Genomic DNA, 16,128 nt, shown 5'->3' on the forward strand with positions numbered 1-16,128 from the left:
CCAATAATAAATGGTCAACCCTGAAAACATACATATAAGTAACATTATACTTACATATTATACTTATCATACATTATATATATATATATTGTATAATACATATGTTATACAGACTAATCAACTTATATTTAAGAATATATAGGAATATACACATATACATGTAATAATGAGTAAAGAAGATATGAATTTGAAAGAAAGCAAGGAAGTGTATGTGGGAATGTTTAGAGGAAGGAAAGGGAGGAAGAAATGATATAATTATACTAAAATATCAAAAAACCAAAGAAACATGAAACTTAGAGGGGTTAAAGGGAGTTCTGAGAGGAATTAAGGAATGGAAGGGATGGATATGGTGAAAGTATTTTGTATGCGTTTATGAAATTCTCAAAGAATTAATGAAATATATCATATTAAAAGGTGAAAAAATGTTTTGATCATATTTTTCCTGTACCCCAATTTCTCTGAGACCCACTTCACCCAACTTTCATGCTCCTTATCTCTCTCTCTTTAAAAAAAATCATCAGAAAACCCAAGCATGGAACCAAAAATCTCAAAATAACTAAAATTACCAAGCCAACAAAAAAAGAACACAAAAACATGGTGTCTATTTTGTGTTGGCCGACTATTCCTGAGCATGGACCTGCGCTGGAGTGTGGATGGCAGACCCAGGGCCATTACACTGGAAGACATTGATTTATTCTTCTCCCATCAGGAATCAATTACAACGTCTTCTTAGACAGGAGTGGGCCTTTGTGCCACTTGATCACATGGAATTCTTTTGACTCTGTGACAGTGCAAGTTGTTTTTTAATGATGACAATTACAAGTTTAAGACTAGATTAGGCCACATGTGAGACTCATTCTAAATACAAATAAATAAGTAAACAAATAAAAACAGACAAGAAAACAGTAAAATACACCCCAAAGTTTACTATTTTCCTGTGCAGTAGCAAGCACATTACTGAATGTTTATATACTAAATATATAAAAGTACCATATACATTAATATTTATAAATATTATAGTTATAAAAGTATATGTTCATATGTTAAATTTGGATTATCTATGTATTTATGTAATATATACAGTTTTATGTAAAATACATATATATGTATAAATACATTATTGAATAGTTCTTAAAAACAAAAATGTAGGCCTACTCTGAACCAGCCCACTGATTTTAGGAGTAGAGCACTGCTTTAAGTCAGGAGACATCTGAAGACGATACAGCCTCAGTCATGCTTTCTCTCAGAAAACTTAATTATTTATTCACTTATTCTTCATATTTTGTAATCTATTCTGGAACTGATTTTCTGAAGTAACTTATCATTATCTTTATTTTGCTCAGTGTGTTCACATGTAGTACTTGCGTTTAGCTTCATAGTCATCCTGTTTTTTTGTTCTTTTCTTCTTTGTAAAAGTAGTTCGACACCGATCATTATTTTTATTTATTTATTTTTTGTCAGCATGGGGATTTCTCAAGAGAAGCTGCTGGAAAGATGTTCCTGGCAGAGAAAATGCGGTGGCTTCAATAAGAATCCTGCCCCCCTTGTAGGTCCACACATTTGAAGGCTTATTCACCAAGGAGTGGCACTCCTTGAAAGGATTAGAAAGATAAGGAGGTCTGTCTTTATTGGAGGAAGTGTGTTGCAAGGGGTGGGCTTTGATGGTTCAAAAGCCCATACCAAACCCAGAGTCTGTCTTTTTGATAGGGATGTAACTCTCAGCTACAGCTACAATGTCTGTGGGCACACCAACACCATGCTCCCCACCATGATGATAATGGAAATTTTAAGGAAACTGTGGAGTGAATACATTTTCTTATTCTAGTTGCCTCATAGTATCTCTTAACAGCAACAAAACAGTGACTAAGATGGAAGTCTTTGCCACATGCCCTAGTGTAGCTCTCCAGACATCTTTGTCACATCACCTGTATGGCCTGTACAGTACTGGCTTCTGAAGCAAGTGCCATTTCTTCATTACTCGGCTCACTGAAGCAGGCAGAAACAAGTGGCCCACTTTCTTTCTTGCTCTCATCCCTGAATATTAATACTGTCCCTTTTATGAGAACTCTTTAAACTTATTATCTGAATGGCAGATTCCTATCAAAATATAAATGATCAGTTCTCTGTAGAATTATTTACTTATCACAGTGTGTTGTCTCCATGGATACCATTACTGCCTGTTCATAAGCTACCCCACAAGACCTGAGTCTTAGGCCCAAAAACTGATTGAGCATTGTTGCTGTTTCATCTTTCCACTAACAGCAGTTACAGCTTAAAAAATAGTACATTTGTTAATCTATACTTATATATCTGTGTGTGAGAGTGTGTACACGTGTGCCCATGTCTCTGTGCCTGTGCATTGTGCATGTGTGTGTGTGTGTGTGTGCATGTGTGTTTGTGCGTGTGTGTGTGTGTGTGTGTGTGTGTGTGTGTGTGTGTGTGTGTGTGTGTGTGTGTATGTGTGTTGTCTGAGGACAACTTATGGTGGCTGGTTCTCTCCTTCCACTATGTGGATCCTGGAAATTGAACTCAGGTCTTCCCTCAGGCTGCAGGTCTCCAGGCCATCCTGTAGACCCTGTAGATGCCTTTTAGCAGTGTTCTCTTCACTTACCAGTACTTCACTATTCTGATTCCTCTTAACTTAGAAAAAGTTATAGGTTGTCATTGCTGTGATCAATACCTGAGAAGAAGCACCTGAAAGAGAGTTTATTTCGGCTTTTGACTCATTCATGGAGTTCATCATGGCAGAAAGCATGCAGAAGATCAGTGAGCAAAGATTTTATTTCAGTCTGGGAAACTAGCCTGGGAAGAGGAGACCCACATTTAGCTTGATCTTTCTTAGTGCTCTTTGGACTCACCTTCACTTATATGCTCAAAAGTGTACTTCACTGATGCCCTAGGCATTCCTCAATCCAATTAAGAGGACAATCCAAATTGGCCATCATGTCTGGATTTTAAATCTTCCTTCCTTGAGCTATGTGGGAGTTTCTTAGACGGCACAAACATGGATGATGGTGGAAATTCTTCACTTGTCTCACTTTAATTCATCACTTTCTCTACCACATGGCATTATTATAAGTTTGCAGTTAATATTTATTTTCATGATGATAACCAAGTTTATTATGAGCATGTCTGTTTATTATTATTTGATAATTAGCATTTACAACCACTAGGCCTTTATGATGCTGTCTTGTTTACTCATCACAAAACCTTTATAGGTAGAGACTTTTCCCATTGGAAAATGAGAACTGAGAGCAATTTAAAAAAACGTCAGCCAGGTGGTGAAGGTGAACACTTTTATTCTCAGCACTCAGGAGGCAGAGGCAGGTACATCTCTGTGAGTTCGAGGCTAGCCTGGTCTACAGAGTGATTTCCAGGACAGCCAAGGCTACACAGAAAAATCCTGTCTCAGGAAAAAAAGAAGTCACTTAAAGGGTTAAGCAATATATATATGGAAAAAATTGTAGTAGATCTATCATTTAAAACATGGTTTTTAATACTAAGAATTATATATATATATATATATATATATATATATGTGCAATTTTATGTTATGTCATCTTAGGCACATTGAAAAAAATGGTGATTCACCCATTATACATTCTCCAGGCTCTGTACCATTTTTTGAAACAAAGAAAACAACCAAGGATTTCTTCAAGACAATCTAGAAAGGAAAGAAGAAGTAGAAACAGGTGTTAGAAAGATACACAATAGATTATAGATAGAGTTGACAGATTGATGGACCTATAGATACATAAAATATTATAGATAATATAACAGAAATCATTTTAAAATGGGCTTTTCTTTGAATTCCTGAATTTAGCTAAGTTAACCTGAATTCACATCCACTGCTCTCTAAATATAACAGTTTTACATAAATTTGAGTCATTAATGTTTTAGTCACCATTAAAGATAATGAAAACTCATCCGACCCTGTAAGAAAATGTTTAAAATTGAAATTCAGATACAGTTTCTTTTAAAAGAAAAAGAAGTCCCCAAGGCATTTATTTCTTGTTTTGCAAGCAGAGACTCAAAAACAATAAATAAATAAATAAATAAATAAATAAATAAATAAATAAATAAATAAATAAATCCAAAATTGTTTATAGCAGATGATTTTTAAAAATCAGTACCTTGCCGGGCGGTGGTGGCACACACCTTTTATCCCAGCACTCGGGAGGCAGAGTCAGACGGATCTCTGTGAGTTCGAGGCCAGCTTGGGCTACCGAGTGAGTTCCAGGAAAGGCGCAAAGCTACACAGAGAAACTCTGTCTCGAAAAACCAAAAAAAAAAAAAAAAAAATCAGTGCCTCCAATGAGTTACACATAGTCTGTCAAGTCCTAGAAGTCAGGCGCTCAGCACTTGCCATGCTAGCAGGAGGGACATGGTTGGGTTCCCAACAGCTCTGTAAAGTGAAGTCTAATCCTGATGCCTCTGTGGAGAAAAGAGGTGGAGACAAGAGAAAAAATCTCTCTAGCCTGGTAGCCTGGCTAAAACCACGACTAACAAGAGACCCTGTGTTAAAGAATGTGGAAAGCTCCAACTCCCACCTGAAATGGTCCTATGACCTCCATGTTCTCACACTCATATGAACACACACACACACACACACACACACACACACACACACACACACACACACACACACCCAGAGAGAGAGAGAGAGAACACCCTTCCCTGCCCTATATTACACCATTTTGCATCTGGCTAAGAGTTAGTCCCTGGACCAACACCCATATGCATGCACCTTCCTTCTGCAGTCAGTTTGTAGCCTAAGTTGTTGTTTTCTGTTTGTTTGGTGTTGGTTTTTGCTTTTGATTTGATGTGTTGAAACTCCTGTGTTCAACATTAGTCCCTGAAGTTTAATAAATAAAATGTAGCTATTTCTACTTTCACTTGTAAAGCAGTCTAGGCATAAGAGGATAAATGTAAAAATAACTCAGTCCCTAGGATCAAAAGAACTATTGGAATAGGTGTTTTTTTTTTAAATTATCTTTTCCATTTTGTTGTGTTGTCATTAAAATCATCTTTTTAATTTTGTTGTTATTGGTAGTGGTGGTGGTGGTGTGTAAGTATGTATGTGTATGTGTGTCTTTCTGTCTGTCTGTCTATCTGTGTGTTTGTGTGAGGTGATGGTGTTATGGGCATGAACATGGGTCACAAAGTCACCTGTTGGGACTTTCAAGTTCTTTTTCCTGGAATAAGGAATCAGATCAAGCGCACATGGACAGCAATAGAAGGAGCTGGTTGTTAAGAAAGAACAAGTTTAATGAGCCTAAAGCCTGGGAAAGAAAGCTAGTAAGTTCATGGTGATGAAGACTGTTGTACAAAGGACTAAAACTTCAGTGTTGATAGGAATTCCAGACATGCCCCCGCAAGACACTTAGTCATTTCCAGGTCATACGTTCTACATAATCCATGCCCTGCGTGGTCACATAAGTTGCGTGCAGCATGTCTATGTGATCTATGTGCATGCATGGAGTAGCCATGCGGGCCTGTGTGCGCAGGGTACTCCTTAAAAGGTGGATCCCATGTACCCTCCGCCTCCTCTTCATGTGTCTTTCCAGCAGGCCTGATCATACTCTCTCTTTTTCTTCTTTTCTTAATAAAACTCTTGTTAGTGGGTTTTGTTGTGTTCTGTGACTTTTCCTCACAGGATAAGAGTGCCCTTAAAACCAACAAATATCCCAATAATGTAGCCTAGTGGCATGCAATTTTTGCCAGTGTTCTGCTAAGAGGCAGCTTTGGTGGGTGAGGGAGGGGTTTCCTGTCTTCCTACCATCTGTCTTTGTTTTTCACAGCTCCTCTTGATCCTTAGCTCCCTGTTCTCCATGACACACTGGGCTCAAATCCCCAGGTGGTCACATGCTAGGCAAATGCTCTACCACTGAGTCACACTCCTAGTTCTTAATGCTAATTCATTTTTAATGAAAAGGTATTAAAAATAAGGATGATTTATTAGTAGTCCTTGCTACACTAAAGAATGAATGAAGCTCTCCAAAGTCAGTTTCTCAAGAAGGCAGAAAGAAAACACTGACTGATGGGTGGCCACTGTGTCTTATAGGGTGCTCTATATTCCTCACAGCTCCATGTAAAGCTGTCTTTCATTGTGCAATTAATCCTGGTTTGCATGTGTATTTATCAAGCTGCATAAATGATCTATTGATTGTTAAATTGAAATAATTTTCATTGAAAAAAATAGAATCATAAGTAAATCTTTGTATATGTTACTTGCCTGCCTTTTACTGTTTGAAAATTTCATAAATGCATATGATTTTATTTGCTCAAACCTGCTCTCATTCACTTACCTTCAATCCTTTCCATCTCCACCCCACACCACTTTTCCTTCCCATCTTCATATATTCTTCCTTTTCAATATACACTGAGTGCAGTGAGTGCTCCCCGTACATGCATGGGTGGAAGGTTATCTACTGTAGCCTGGGTGCCTCTCAGGGGCCATGGCCCTGAAGATAACAGATTTCCCGACCTCTAGCAGTCATTAATTGTCAATAGGTCCTCAGCTAGGGGCGAGTGATCTTGTACATGCAGTCTCCACTTCTGTGAGTTCACTGTCATGGCCAGCAATGTTTTTCTGGTGACGTTCCCTACCTCTGGTTCTTGCAATCCTTCTAACCCATCTTCTATGGTGATCTCTCAGCCTAGGGAGAAAGAAGATAAAACTCTAGAGGCACATGGCCTAGCAAAAGTTAAACTAAGATAAATAAATCTTAATACCTTTGATTACAGGTGTATAATATGTAATCTATCCTACTTACCCCTCACTTGTCTCTTAGATGTTGCAAAGTACAAGTCTCCTGACATCGTTCCACATTTAACTTTAATTTCTACTGTTTCCTTCCTTTCATTTCTCAATAAGATCTGTGATATTTCTTGTTACTAGAGATTATCTTTCTGGAGTTACCGAAGATTCCACTTCACTTGAAAACTAAATGGCTGCTCCAACATACAGTGTGTGTAGAGCTGACAGAACCTGGTAAACTGGCATGTCTTAGTTGGAGACACATGCTACCACCTTTGACACCGTTACTTGAACATTCCCAATATGTCTGACTGGTTTGTCGCCTTTCATTTGCTACTTACTCTCTACCTCAGAGTCAGGACTACCTTAATGTGTCAGGATTTCTCATCCTGTGATTTGTGATTTTTTCCCCATAATAATTATCTTTTTATTGTTGTGAGAAAATATCTCATGAAAGCAACATAAGAGGATTGGATTTGCTTTGGCTCATTGTTTAAGTGCATTGTCCATTACATGAAGTTATGGTGGTGGAAGTGTGAGGCAGCTGGGCACATTGCCATCACAGTCAAGAAGCAGAGAGAGATGAACACTGGTGCCCAGCTCATCTTCTCCTTTTTTCAGTTCAGGTCTCCAGCTCATGTGGTGGTGTCACCAACATTCAGAAAGGGTCTTTTCCAACCTCAATTAACCCTATGTAAAACTCTTTCATAGATATTCCTAGAAGGTTGCCTCTGGTGATTCTTGATCCTATTAGGTTGATAATTGCTATCAAATATTACATTACTTGACTAAATCTTCCAAACCCAGGACCTCTAGACTTACATCTCACTTTCATGGAGTCTGGTTTTAGTGGTTCCTGAACACTGCGTCACAGAGCTGTCTCTCCCCTAGGGTGTTTTATGTCAGGAAGATAGCACCTCCTCCATAAATGCTAAGTTCATTTCCCACAATTTAATGACCTCTACTTGTCATATGACTGTTGTCAGTCATTACTTTTAATCAAAGCAGTGAGCCCAGTGGTCCTCACACTGCTGGGAAAACTAGAATGTCTCTGGTTCCCTGACCCCTAGATTTGTATACATACTCACAATATCAACTTGTTCCCTGCTGACGCATGGCTCAGCTTTACAGTATTCAATTAGGTCATTTATAATGGTATATAACCAAGTCATTTATAATGGCAAGGGAACCTATTCTGAAGCAAAATTTCAAGTAGGAATGTGACTTAGTAAATTCTTTCACAGAAATACTTTCCATGTCATGTCTATGAATATATTTATTCTTAGACACTATGAGGGATATCTAAGCACACAGACTATCATTTTACCCTATTCAAACCAGACTAACTTAGAAATAGTATTTATTTACTATTGCTAATTTAAGTTAACACTACTATTGTTAAAATTCCATTTTTCATGCATGTATGAAGCTTCAAAGGGAACTTGGTGCTGTGGGTGGGGAAATGACTCAGTCAGTCAAGTACTTGCTGCACAAGCATGAGAAGTTGAGTTCAGAAATCCAGCACACATGTCAGACTTCCGTCATGGTACATGTCTGGAACCCAGTGCCGGGGCTGTTGTAGAAAAAATGGTTGTCCCTGGACTCTACTAAGCAGCCATCTAAACAGACTGCTTAGCTGTAGGCTCAGGAAAAGACTTTGTCTCAAAAGTAATGTGGGAGTGACGTACAAAGACACCCAATATCAACCTCTGACCTCACACACATAAAATCTGCATGCACATGTGCGCACACTTACACTTATCACTCTCATACACATACACGTACAGCCAAAATGGAACATAATGCCTTATAGGCACTATAGTAATATATAATTAATATTATATGTAACAATTATTCTTGATTATTGTAGAGAACAAAGAAATTTTAAAAATACTTTTCTTAATTGTATGTAAGTAGATCAATAATAAATCTAGTAGTATAAAACTAGAAATATGAACTGTAGGTGAGTGACACAGGTGTTTGGAAAGTAAACAACTTTATGAGAAAGATTGACATCAACTATGCAGCTAGAAAATTCTTCAAGGACCTCTGGAGAGAAAATGGTTTGGTGATTAACTTTTGTTAATTGTTTCAAGTATTACATTCTGGCAAACATCCATTTTGTCTGTCAATGACTCACTCCTGTTTTTTCAAGCCAAGACATGAAGTGATGAACTAAGAATAACCCTTGAAGAAGTAAGGCTACCTGCACATATTATCCAGAATTTTAACATGAATAATAGCTAACAATTCAGCATAAAATCTACATCAGCTAAGAAATAATTTGCTTACACTAATTTGACCCTAATAAATTCCTCAGTATGAACATTAGCAACATGGTACCAACTACAGGTATATAATTAATTTCATTGAATTTATAATGGAAATATTGAGAAGCAATGAATATTCAGTCACCCCATTAGGGTAATTTAAGCCACTGAATCTTTCTGTGAACTAATATTGAAAGTTACAAGGTAGAATATTTTAGTGAAGCAGGAAAGAAAGCTTGCTAATTTGACAGTTCTAACTCTTCATTTGTTTTCTTATTTAATTTTGCAATATTTATACATTTATTTCATAGATGGCACTCATTCATTGGCCATGTGCTATGAAAGTACATTCCTCTATATGCCAGGAACACCAACTACGAAAAGATAGAATTCCTCTCTGTATTCAGAAGGATTTCTCTGTCCTACCTGGTCCACAGCTGCTCAGACCCAAGTAAATACACAGAAGCTTATATTAATTAAAACTGCTCACCATTAGGTCAGGCTTACTACTGATTAGCTCTTACACTTAAACTCAGCCCATTTCTGTTAATCTATATGTTGCCATGTATTCCGTGGCTGTACCTGCCATTACATGCTGTTCCCTGGATGGTGGGCTGGCATCTCCTGACTCAGCCTTCCTCTTCCCAGAATACTCCTTATCTGCTCATCCTACCTATACTTCCTGCCTTGCTACTGGCTAATCAATGTTTTATTAAACCAGTGTACAAAAGTGTTATCCCATAGCATTTCCTCTTGTCTGTTTAATTAAAAAGGAAGATTTTAATTTTAACATAATAAAATTTCATATAACAAACAGTTATCAAGCAAGAGTTGCAGTTACAATATCTAGTCTATTTGTATTTGGCAAAAAATAAAGAAAATATTCTATCTATCCTATATTTGTGTCTAAAAATTTATATCTAATTTATCTTTTATCATAACCAAGGAAAATTATAACTATCTAGTCTTCAACTACATCAAAGACGCCAGAAGGATATAATATTACCAAAGTAAATAAGAAGTGCATTGTAAGCAACTTCCAAAAATCAAGAATGACAGAGACAGCTGTCTGCCTGGACAGTCATCCAAAGTTCCTCTGTAATGTTGGGGCATCCATCTTCAGCCCATAGGCCTAATCTCTCAGTCATTTTTTTCTCTCTGTCCTGTAGAATTTTTTGGAGTTTCTTCTGTGAAGCAGGAACCTGAAGGACCATCTCGTCTTACAAAGTTCAGTGGTCATCTTCCTATGGGTTCTGCATGTCCAGTTGATATAATATTTTGTCAAGCACTGCAGGCAAGAACAGTTTCTTGCCCAAATGGCTATTTTTGCCAAGAAGAGAAGATAAACTCTACATGGAGTGTCTTTGAAGCCCATCTTTCTCTTTGAAGTAATTTGATGCTGTCAGAAGCAGACATGTCACACTGTCCAGAAAGTCTAAGTTTTTAAAACATTTTAAATACCATATTCTATAGGTGTTTGAAGATTACCTACTGAATTGAATTATATCTATGTATACCCAGAAAACTTAATATGACTTTAAGTTTGACTATCATAAAAGACTAATTATTAATCTGTATTTCTTAATTATCAATTACAATTCAAATGAGTTACATAAACATAATACCTTAAATAAGAGTAGAAATATATATATATATATATATATATATATATAGTATAAAAAAAAATCAACTCTAAATTTGTATCAATAAACTAAAATCTATACCAATGTAAAACATTTTAAACAAGTTGCTCTTTAAAATGGGTTTAACAATCCACCCTTTTATCCTATCACATCTATATCCTATATTTCCATATCATATCCCCCTTTCTTCTTTTAGAAAGATATTGACTATGACCAATAATAATTTGTAAACAACAACCTATACAAAGACAAACATCCATAATCCATTTTTTGGAAATGTGGGTGTAGTGTTCTAGGCTACTTCCTCTTGATAGGGAGTGCTGGTAGTCTTACAGGGATCCTGAGAAAATTTGAGATAATGGTCAAGTCCTGGGAAGAGTGGCTATAACCTTTGTTGATGGGTATCATCTATTAAGGTTCAGGAGATCTGGCTTGATCAAATCTGATCCATCTTAACTTGGAACAAATCCATAGCCTCTTGCTTCCTGTGGAAAAAAAAAAACAGAGCCTCCTTTCCAAAGCAACATATCCTTAGATCCAAATTTTGAAGTCAAGATACTTTTAAAACATACATATTGGTTTAACTCATCAACCTTTACAATTAAACGTCTCCCTGAAGTTAAAGATCCCAAAGACAATATAATACAAACTCTCTGTGTAATATCCATCTTTACATGGCTTATTTTTCATATTACTTTTATTTTCTCTTTAAAGACCATTATTTTTTTAAAACTTTCTATTTCTTTATATAACTGTCTATATTCCTTTTCCTCTCTCTTCCAAGACTACATATATTTTTATACATACTGTAAGCCTTTTAAAGTCTTATTCTGTCTGAATCTGCCTTATTGTGAATCTATTGCTTTGAACTGCAGCATTACTAGGACTGAAGTGGCAGCTTTGGTTGCTGGCTCCACCCACCTCATTTTCTGAACATGACATAACTAAGTTTACCACCAGCTCTGGGGGAATCATGCTCACCGCCAACTCTGGGAAGCAGTGGGTCTATGCTTCCATCCAGCAGTGTGTAGCCTAGAAACCTCCTTTTTTTTTTTCTTACTTAGTAGCAAAAGCTATATCTACCACATGCCATGTTCATGGCTTGTAGAAACCTCTGTGTAACTCAGCAGGAATCTGCCATGCTATAGCACCAGCCCACATGCCACGAACCCGCACATCATTGTACCTAGGCCTGCCATGAATGACATGAACCTAGGAAGGTGCTCTTAGCTACATTTATAATCTCTTCTTAAGCTCTCTGTGCCCTTGCATCTCTACTACTCACTGCTTTTAAAATCACAAGTGGATATTGATGGCATTCTCCAAATACTTGCTTACCTTGTGTTTCAGTTACTTTCATTGCTGCAACAAAATACCCAATAAAAGTAACTTACAGAAGGGGACAACTATATATCTATATCTATATCTATATATAGATATAGATATATATAGATATATACATGATTTATTAGAAAATTTACAGGCTGTCCTCCAGGTAGTCCAGCAATGGCTGCTTCACAATGGAAAAGCCAGAAATCTACAAGTTGTGCAGTCCACAAGGAGGCTGGATGTCTCAGCTGGTTTTTGATTTATGTTGGAGTCCCAAAGGAGTATATTCTAATACAAGTAAAGGAGTGTTTTGGCAACAGGGTAGATGAACTTGCCAGCAAGAGTGAGGGCAAGAAAGATAATGGAAAAGCTTTTTTCTCTGTATCTTTTCATGTAGGCTACCACCATTAGGTGAGGCCCAGATATGAAGTAAGTCTTCCAACCTCAAATAATCCAATAAAGAGAATCCTTCAAAAAAGTGTCCAGATTTTTAGATTACAATTGATCCAGATGTAGTCATGTTGACAAGCAAGATTAGTCATTTTTTTCCCTCTCGCCCCTCTCCCCTTCCCCCCAGCCCACCCCCCATTCCCACTTCCTCCAGGGCAAAGCCTCCCCTGAAGGGTACAGTCCCTCATGGTGGCAACAGTATAGTAGCAGGAAATATAGACATCTGCTCACATTGTATTTGTAGCCAGTTTTCTATATAGCTATCTATCTACCATCACTGCCCCACACATACTCTCTTCAAGACCCTAATCCATGAGATGTTGCTACCCACATTTAGAGTGAATGTTCACACCTCAATTAACCTCTTCTCAAAATATCCTCACAGACATGCCCAGAAGATTGCTCCTAGGTATTCTAGATTGTGTTAAATTGGCAATTCATGCAAACCATCACACCTAGTATTGCTCATAAGATCTTTCCTTCCTTAGGTGAGCATGGTACACCAAATCATGTTTTCCATACTAAGAATCCAAGGAGTTATCACATCCAAGGTGATGTGATGATTTGATATGTCCTGGCTCATGATCCTGGGTGTGTCTGTGAGTTTTACCTAGTGACACTAGCATTTATCTGTTGGGCTGAGTCAACAGACTGTGCTTCTTTATTGGGCAGCTCATCTATGGAACTGGAGGCTCTAGTAGAATTGAAATGGTTGAATAAAAGGGAAGCTCCATGCATTACTTCCTCAAGTAGAGGCAAGAGAGACCTTTGATGTTGTAGTGAAGAGTGGACCTGCAGATTCATATCCATCTAATTTCAACCAGCCTATCATTGTGTGATTTTGGAGCAGTTTCTTTCTTTCTTGAGCTTTTCTTTAATAATCTGGTCAGTGCCTGTCTCTAATCACTCATGCAGAATTCTCAAACCTAAAACACTGGCATAATGATTAACAGAGTGAATGCCCTATAAGTAACATGGAGCAGAGCAGGTGACTTTTCACCATGGATAAGAAAGTGGAGGTGCTATTTGATACAAATGCAATGCTAAGAAATGAATTAAAAGACTGTGGTGAAGCACAAAAGAAATATACTTGGGCTATAGCATGTAGTAAGTTATCAGCTTTTCTTGCTGGTCAACACCTGAAAGAGAAAATATGCACATAGTTCATCTAAAGCCTTTCATCAAAGGATGTGTACATCATCTGTGCATTGAATGGACAGTAATGGGAGATGAAAAATATGTTGGCTGTGCAGGTATTGAGTAGTATGAGAATACATGATATCTATATATGCCTTCCACAAAAATAAACACTGAGTCTGTTACATTTCATACTTTACAAGTGCCATAGTCAAGATCTATTCAAAACTAGACAGATAGAGGAGTTGGAGAGATGTCTTGGTAGGTTCAGGAACTTGCTACTAAGCTTGGTGACCTAAGTTTGGTCCCTGATGGATGAAAGAAAAGAATCAACTACTCTAAGTTGTCCTCAAACCTTCACACATGTGCTGTAGCATACATGCCCCACATAAATAAATAAAGGTGAAAAAATAATATTAATAAATAAACTTTTATTTTCGGGTAGATCCAATTCTTTGTAGGAGGTTTGTCTTTCTCTTCCTAATTGTCAGAGCATGGCAGCATGCAGAGTTAGCTCCTAGAGTCTTACTTGAGTCTTCTGTTTTTGCCCTGAAACCCTTTGATAAGGCTGTTTAGACAGGACTTTGTTCACCAATTCCCAGAGTAAATAGCTGCCCAGTGTTTGGAGTGGTGCCTCTGAGCATTGGCCTTGCTGAGCAAGTGAGTACATATCTGTAATCCAAATGAGTACAACTGCAAGGGAGTTTTATGAGCTGTGAAACTCCTCTCATAAAAAGCCTCCACAGTAACAGCAGCAGCGATTTGTCCAAAGAGGTCAAGACTTAATATGCTTTGTGGAACCTCCTAGGTGTATAAAAATCAAAAAGAGTTGTAAACATTGACTTTCGGTTCATGAAAATTGGCAGCTGGGGTAATATAACTATTGACAAGAGGAAAGTATATAAAGAAAAATAAGAATAGAAAAAAATAGCCTTAAAACTTAATGCAATGTCTCCCTTGATTGTTTTGTTTTACTTTTTTTCTGGTTTTATTTGTTTTGTATTGCTTTTATTTTAGAAGAATCCAATGTAATTATTACATTTTTAATTTTTGGAAGCCCTGTGAGACAATTGCAATCAGATCTAAAATAATCTATGTTCGTATATGTAGAGAGCATTTTGACATTTAAAATTGTACTGATGATGACTTTCAATAAGAATAGTGCTAATGCAATAAATGTGATAATGCTGTTGAGAAGGAGAGAATAGTCTGCATTTTTATATTAAGTGCAGATTGGGAAGCTTAATGAAAGCTCACCAATTCAAAATTATGTCTCGTGGCTCCCATAAAATCATATAAATGACTATACCATAGTTAAAATAATTATTACTAAAGTTCTCATTTTCAGGAAAGGAAACTGAGATACAGACACTATTGATCATATTCAGTCACAGTGGAGACAAAGCCAGAGACATTATTTTTAATCCTGATGTTCATGAGAGAAAAACTAGTTCCATAATTTCAGCCAAATTTGAAGCAAGCATTAACTAAATACTGGTCAGGAGAATGGACTCTGGCTGATTGATCCCTAGGTTCCGAGGAAATGGCCATGAATGTTTTTGCAGACACTTAAAAAGGCAAAACACAAACTCACTGCATTTCCCATCAAGTCCAGTCAGGGGCTGGTACACATCCTGACATATTTCCTGCCCATGTACCTCTGCTCACATGTGATCAAGCACATCCAGTGCAGATTGGTCAAACAAACATAGGACAAACAGGAACCTATTTTTAACAGTATTAATTGCAAACAGAACCCGTAAACTGCAAGGTATATTTTTCCTGTTTTGGTCTCACAATTATCCTATAGAGTTTAATCCTCTAGGAATTCCTGGCCATCATATACATTCGTTGCTTAGAAAACCAAGTAACAGAAAGAGAGGCCCTTGCTTCCAGCACACATTGCTATTGGTGGTGGTGAGTATATTTGGCTTTAAAGCAAATGTGACTGCCACCAGCCACTGCTGGAGAGGGCTCAATGGAAAAATTGCTTGCGGCACACTGTAAACAAGAACCAAGTTCAGATCCCTAAAACTCAAGTAGAGACAAGTGCATTAGTGTGTGTGTGTGTGTGTGTGTGTGTGTGTGTGTGTGTGTGTGTGTGTGTGTATGTGTGTGTGTGTGTGTGTGTGTGTGTGTGTGTGTGTGTGTGTGTGTGTGTGTATGTGTGTGTGTGTGTGTGTGTGTGTGTGTGTGTGTGTGTGTGTGTGTGTGTGTATGTATGTGATCCCAGCAGTGCCCCTCAGTTGAAATGAGAGTTCAAGACTGGAGAATATCGAAAAGTTTGCAGGCCAGCTAGCCTGGAATACACAGCAGAAAACAAAAAGTGACTGTGTTAAACAACCCTGAAGCAAAGGGCTGACACTGGATTTGTCGTCTGACCCCAATATGTATGCTTTGGCATGCATGCCACTCATAACTGAACATGCGTACCGAGGGGGATGGTGGGCAGGTATAGCTGTTTTTTATTCCTAAAACTAGAGACATTAAAACAATAGGAATCAGTTTCCCACTAACTATTTCTGGGTCTTTACATCAC

This window comes from Peromyscus californicus, unplaced genomic scaffold, assembly GCF_007827085.1.
Source record: "Peromyscus californicus insignis strain IS unplaced genomic scaffold, ASM782708v3 Scaffold_14__1_contigs__length_90479793_seg_2, whole genome shotgun sequence".
Classification (NCBI taxonomy): domain Eukaryota; kingdom Metazoa; phylum Chordata; class Mammalia; order Rodentia; family Cricetidae; genus Peromyscus; species Peromyscus californicus.